The sequence below is a fragment of the Natator depressus genome, chromosome 5 (genome assembly GCF_965152275.1).
Source record: "Natator depressus isolate rNatDep1 chromosome 5, rNatDep2.hap1, whole genome shotgun sequence".
In the NCBI taxonomy this organism is placed as follows: Eukaryota; Metazoa; Chordata; order Testudines; family Cheloniidae; genus Natator; species Natator depressus.
The window spans coordinates 1489356-1496172 of NC_134238.1; the positions used below are offsets into that span (position 1 = coordinate 1489356).

The 6817-nt window shown below is 63.3% G+C and overlaps 1 long non-coding RNA gene across 1 annotated transcript; it reads left to right on the top strand.

Moving 5' to 3' along the window:
- Positions 1–1451: 1451 nt before the first annotated feature.
- Positions 1452–6207, top strand: LOC141987142 (uncharacterized). The gene is made up of 3 exons (XR_012639451.1): positions 1452–1895; positions 5089–5277; positions 5984–6207. It is a non-coding gene; the product is annotated as an uncharacterized LOC141987142 (long non-coding RNA).
- Positions 6208–6817: the final 610 nt, after the last annotated feature.

The following is a 6817-nucleotide window of genomic DNA, read 5'->3' on the forward strand; positions in this document are numbered from 1 at the left end:
ATATAATAACTTCATGTAGACCACGTTCCCCAAGTTTACATATGAGACTGTCAGGTGGGACTGTATCAAAGCCTTACTAAGTCCAAGATCTATCAAGTCTACTGCTTCCCCCAGCTGTTGTAGGAAGAGAGCCTAAGAGATAAGCCTTTGTATCAGAGGCCTGGTATGAGGCCGGAGCTAAAGTAGTGGCCAAGCTTTGCTGATATAAAGCAAAGTTGGCAAAAGTCGGGCTGTGAGCAAACGCCAGGCTCTGCCTGCGAGCAAGTTCACAGACTGTGGCAAGAACAGGGCTGATCTTGCAGAAATGCACATTCCTAAGATGTGCTCGGCACAGCGCATTCACATAGACACGTTCCAGAAGTGTGGTACCAGAACATCCCAGGATCAAGGATGGTACAAAAATATTCCCCAAGGAGAAGAGGAACACACTGACCCCATCCTCCTGGAGCTCTGTGAGATAATTGCTAACAGTTCGGAGACCACTTCAGCCAGTTCCGTAGTTACCCCAGGGTGAATCATGCTGAGGTCCTAGGTGTGACGCAGCAGGGAGTGGGGCAGATTTGACCTGGGGATGTGGCAGGGGAGTTTCACTGGGGATGGGAGGCTTCCCTTGAGGGAAGAAACCTGAGCCTGTAACCTGAGCCAGGAGGGGAGTTGGGGCGAGGTGACACCTTCTGCCCGGGAAACTGGACAAAGGCTGGAGGAGGAGCTGGGGGAAGGTTGGGGGAGATGGCTGGAGGGGTTTCCAGTTTAGGGGAGTTGGCTGGGGAAGCGGAGGGAGCCCCAAGGCTGGGGTCTAATCTCCCTGCCCCCCAGAAGGGCCTGACTAAGGGATCCTGTTTATGCCTGCAAGCTCTGGTTTGAACTGTGTTCCTGTCGTCTCCAATAAACCTTCTGTTCTACTGGCTGGCTGAGAGTCACGGTGAATCGCAGGAAGTGGGGGTGCAGGGTCCTGACTCCCCTCACGCTGTGACACTAGGTTCTCGGGGCTGTTGCCAAGAAGAAGCCCCGCCCTGCTCCTCCCAGGGTAGCTGCACTTGGCTGCTGGCTGAAGTGGTCCCTGTGTGTAGGTGGGGTAGAGCCTGGGATCCTGGGGGTGAAGCTCGATAGAATGATAGAGACCAGGTGGTTGAGGTCCTTTTATTGGGCCAATAAGAGAGATTACCTCACCCACCTTGTCTCTCTAATCTCCTGGGACCAACACGGCTACAGCAGCACTGCAAACAGAGTACAGAATGAGAGAAATATTAACTCGGTTATTATTTGTCTAACTCCCTTCCTTCCTCCCAGTCCTCCGCCCCCCGGACCTCCAGTGTGAGGTTAGATCATGAGCTGGATCCACATGCAAAGTTAATGCACAGCCAGGCCATGAAGTATTCTCTCTGCCAAGCAGGGAAGTTGTGTCTCAGGGCTGACGACGACACAGCGGGAGCCCGCCAGCCTCCCCCACACACTGAGTTCCCCAGCCGAGCGCGGGGCGTTGAATCCTGGGGTGGGTGATGAATGCACTAGTCAGGATAATAACAGCCCATGGGTGTGAAATCTGTCGGAGACCAGCCAGCCCAGCCCAGGGCCCCGAGCCCTGCGGACGTGACAGCTGGCAGCCTGTGGTGTGGTAACAGCGCACATGGCTCAGCCAAGGTGCCCCAAGAGACCTCTGTTCAAACCGTGTCTCAGATCCCTCACCCCCATCGTCTTACTCCTGTGAACAGAAAAGTGTAAAGCTCCAGCAACCTGGGACACCAGGGTCCAGTTCGCACTTGAGCAGCAGTTTTACAGCCAAGGGGACTCGGTGAAATGGAGCTGCCCTGCGGGGTACCGGCCCTCACTGCCTGTGATCAGATGCACTAGATGGAAAAACCAGAGTGTCTGGAATGGGACTGCCACCTGCACTGGTGAGTGTGAGCCCCTGGAGTCACCGCGATCACAGGGCTCCGGCGTCCCACCCTCTAGCACCTCACAGCTCCCGAGTGACCGGCCTTCGCGCCCCCCTGCCGCTCTCCCGGCACTAGCCCCTGGCGTCCAAGTTGGCGTCTCAGCCTGTGTCCTCGTGTCACGGAGTCCCCGGGCGATGCTCTGGAACTGCTCCCTACAAAGCCAGGCAGGACCCTGGGGAAGTCTCCTCTCGGGGAGCAGCCTGTCTGCAGGACACACAGCTCACCCGGCTTCCACCTTCCTGGGTCTGACCTCGGAGCATTCAGCCTCCTCTGCCCCTCCGTGCGCTTCCCACAGCGAGTCCGCTCAGGCGGGCTCCTGGGGAAGCCAGAGGGTCCTGCCCCCCAACTCTGCAGTCAGACGGGACTCTCAGCCAGCCGGTAAAACAGAGGGTTTATTAGACGACAGGAACATGGTCTAAAACAGAGCTTGTAGGTGCAGAGAACAGGACCCCTCAGCCGGGTCCATTTTGGGGGGCAGTGAGTCAGACAACCACGTCTGCACTTCACTCCATGTCCCCAGCCATCCCCAAACTGACTCTCTCCAGCCCCTCCTCCTCTGGGCTTTGTTCCTTTCCCGGGCCAGGAGGTCACCGGATTCCTTTGTTCTCCAACCCTTTAGCTCTCACCTTGCAGGGGGGAAGGGCCCAGGCCATCAGTTGCCAGGAACCAGGGTGTCGGCCATTGTCTGTGTCCAGACTCCTGCACACACCTGCCCTCTAGGGCTCTGCAACGATCAAACACCCTTACCCCACCCCCTAGATACTTAAGAACTGCCTAGGGGAAACTGAGGCACCCCCACACTATTCAGAGGAAACATTAAGGAGAGTCCTGCTTCATCACACCTAGTGACAGGTGACCCCTTGTCTCTGGACCTGGCAGCCTGATATGAGGCTCCCTCCGCGAACACCCCCTGCGGTGTAAACCACGGGCCAGACCCAGTGAGGTGTGAGCGCAGGATCCGGGGTCACTGGCGGGGGAGGGAGGGAGGGAAGGGCCCAGACCCAGCGGGGTGTGAGCGCAGGATCCGGGGTCACTGGCGGAGGAGGGAGGGAGGGGAGAGCCCAGACCCAGCGGGGTGGGAGCGCAGGATCCGGGGTCACTGGCGGAGGAGGGAGGAGGGTGAGGGTCCAGACCCAGCGGGGTGTGAGCGCAGGATCCGGAGTCACTGGCGGAGGAGGGAGGAGGGTGAGGGCCCAGACCCAGCGGGGTGTGAGCGCAGGATCCGGGGTCACTGGCGGAGGAGGGAGGAGGGTGAGGGTCCAGACCCAGCGAGGTGTGAGCGCAGGATCTGGGGTCACTGGCGGAGGAGGGAGGAGGGAGAGGGCCCAGACCCAGCGGGGTGTGAGCGCAGGATCCGGGGTCACTGGCGGAGGAGGGAGGAGGGTGAGGGTCCAGACCCAGCGAGGTGTGAGCGCAGGATCTGGGGTCACTGGCGGAGGAGGGAGGAGGGAGAGGGCCCAGACCCAGCGGGGTGTGAGCGCAGGATCTGGGGTCACTGGCGGAGGAGGGTGAGGGCCCAGACCCAGCGGGGTGTGAGTGCAGGATCCGGGGTCACTGGCGGAGGAGGGAGGGAGGAGAGGGCCCAGACCCAGCGGAGTGTGGGCGCAGGATCCGGGGTCACTGGCAGAGGAGGGAGGAGGGTGAGGGTCCAGACCCAGCGGGGTGTGAGCGCAGGATCCGGGGTCACTGGCGGAGGAGGGAGGAGGGTGAGGGTCCAGACCCAGCGGGGTGTGAGCGCAGGATCCGGGGTCACTGGCGGAGGAGGGAGGAGGGTGAGGGTCCAGACCCAGCGGGGTGTGGGCGCAGGATCTGGGGTCACTGGCGGAGGAGGGAGGAGGGTGAGGGTCCAGACCCAGCGGGGTGTGGGCGCAGGATCCGGGGTCACTGGCGGAGGAGGGAGGAGGGTGAGGGTCCAGACCCAGCGGGGTGTGAGCGCAGGATCCAGGGTCACTGGCGGAGGAGGGAGGAGGGAGAGGGCCCAGACCCAGCAGGGTGTGAGCGCAGGATCCAGGGTCACTGGCGGAGGAGGGAGGAGGGAGAGGGCCCAGACCCAGTGGGGTGTGGGCACAGGATCCGGGGTCACTGGCGGAGGAGGGAGGAGGGTGAGGGTCCAGACCCAGTGGGGTCTGAGCGCAGGATCTGGGGTCACTGGTGGAGGAGGGAGGGAGGGGAGGGCTCAGACCCAGCGGGGTGTGAGCGCAGGATCCGGGGTCACTGGCGGAGGAGGGAGGAGGGAGAGCGGCCAGACCCAGCGGGGTGTGAGCGCAGGATCCGGGGTCACTGGCGGAGGAGGGAGGGAGGGGAGGGCCCAGACCCAGCGGGGTGTGGGCGCAGGATCTGGGGTCACTGGCGGAGGAGGGAGGAGGGAGAGGGTCCAGACCCAGCCGGGCTGGGTGGGCCCAGGTGAGAGCATGGCAGGCTCGGGCAAAGGAGGCAGCGGTAAAGCACCAAGAGGCTGGGCCCGGAGGGACGTGGGAGACGAGGCCGAGATACTCCGGAGCAGGGTTCAGAGAGTGGAGAATCTGAATTCAGCCCTGGTGTGACCGTGACCCCAGCTCCCCGGCCCGAGTGAGGGGCTGCTCAAGGGGGAGGGTCCTCGGGGAGCAGCTCCCAGGAGCGGGCAGAGGGCTGTGGGGAGGGGCGCTCGGGGGGCTGGGATCTGTCTGGGGGACAGAGGTGGCATTTGCCTCTGAGGGAGCAGATCTTGCCCAGGCAGGTGTGCCGGGGCTGGGTGCCAGGGGCAGGGGGGTGGCTCAGGAGACACTAAGCTGCTATGGGGACACTGGGGCAGGAGCTCAGTGGCCATAGTGATGTGTGCAGCGCGGGGACCCAGACGGGCGTATTGGGGCGTATTGGGGGTGTTCGTGGTCTGGGGTGTGGGGGAGGGACATTGGCTAACGGGGGGAGGAGACGCGGTGGGATATGGGGCACCGGCCAACAGGTGTCAGCATCCCTCAGGTGACGGGGGTGGGGCCCGGCCTGGGCAGATGGGCTGACAGCCCCTCTCACAACATTATGGGGCGGGAGCGGTATCATCACTGGGTGCCCCCCTCCCAGGGTGGGGCGCAGTCCGGGTCGCTCTGCTGGGAGGGGAGGACGCAGTCGTCATGAGGTTGGGATTTGCGGACACTGGACATTTCTTTCCCTCCAGGGTTTTGTACGACGGCAGGAAACTGGCCCCCGTCGGTCTCTGCTGCCTCCGCACGGACAGAGTTTGTTGTTGGCGAGAGGGTTTGGGTGACCTGTCGCCCGGAGCAGTACGAGGGGCCCCCGGCTTGGATGCGGTGTACGGAGACGGCTGGGCGCGTGGAGTGGGACACGAGCCATGTGAGCTGTGTGGGTGAGTTCTGCACAGACGGGCTGCAGGATGGGCTGGGGGGATTCGAACCCAGGACCTGAGGTCCCCTGCGAGGCTCTGCGCAGGTGCGAGGCCCATGGAGCTCAGAGAGCTGGATGGGGTGGAGGTCTCTGCTCTCGTGACATTACCCCGCTGTCAGGAGAGCGGCACCCAGGGGCCAGTTCCCATCTCAGGACCCCAACCATCGGGGTGGGCGTTTGCCCTGCCTGACCCCTCGGGCCCTGGTCGCGCCCTGCGGGGGGCGTGTGCCTGAGGCAGGAGAAGCCCCAGGCTGGGCAGAGGGCGATGCCCCAAGGACATAAACCTTCCCAAAGGAGCCTTGTGGCTGAATCGTGCCCTCACCGCCCCCACCATGAGCTGCCTGGGGCAGCCCCCGTCCCTGCCGGGCTCTTCCACTGTGTTCAGACCCCTGGTGCTTCCAGAAGCGGCTGAATTCGTTCGTTCACAGCCCTGGCCCACAGAGGGGGCAAGTAAGCCCATGGGTCGGACCAGTGAGAGCCGGGAAAGCCCGGTTAGACCCCCACCCCCGCAGGGCTCCACAGGCCAGGCCTCGTGCTCCGGCCCTCCTTCTAAATGGCCCAGGCGAGGGGGCGCCAGCCCGTCCCGGGGTGATTATCCCCCAGCGTCAGACATCTCCCAGCCGGGCTGCCCCAGCCCTCACTAACACCACACCCCTTTCCTCTGGCAGAGAAATGCCCCCGGCCCCAGTGGGACCCCAGACTCCGGTTTGTGCCAGACCGGCCGTTTTATGGCCAGAATGAAGAGACGACGCTGAGCTGCCCTGGGGGGTCCCAGCCTTCGCCCTCTGTGATCATATGTGTGAGACGGGGTCAGACCCGGGGTTACTGGGCTAGGTGGGACCGGGGCACATGGCGCCCTAACACAGGGAACGTTACCTGTGCGGGTAAGTGAGGACACAGCGGCTCTCGGCCCTGGCCAGCTCCCTGCTCGCGCGGCTGGAAACCCAGCTGGGGCGTGGGGTAACTGAGACCCGTCCGGGCGCACACAGAGCAGGGGAGCGGGGAAGGCCTGAGGTCAGGGGTCAGTGCCTGCGAGAGGAGCCCACGAGGCCAAGGCACATTGGGGGAGGGGTGGGGGGGGCTTTAAGGGTATTTTTTAAAGACTTGTAGCACCTGAAGCCAGCAAAGCCCCCTTGGGCCCAGCCAGCCCATCCCCCGGCCAGGGCAGGATTGTTCCCAGCAGGGAGTTCCCCAGTGTTCTGAGCGGCCCAGTGTTAACTGCTCCCTCCACACCCCCAGAGAGGATGCCACTCCTGGGGGGCGGGGGTGTCCCTGTCAGGACATCTGTCACAGAAACTGGCAGTGCCAGGCTGGACCGGAGCTGTGCTCCATCGAGCCCCGGATCCTGGGTCCAAACTAGCGGCTTCAGACAGAGACATAGGAACCCCCCAGGAGGGAGCGATGGGGTCACCTGCCCCAGGGAGAGTCCCCACCCCCCAGTCAGAGGTTGGCTCACGCCCTGGAGCAGGAGGGGCAGGTCTGCTCCCAAACATTTCTCCTGC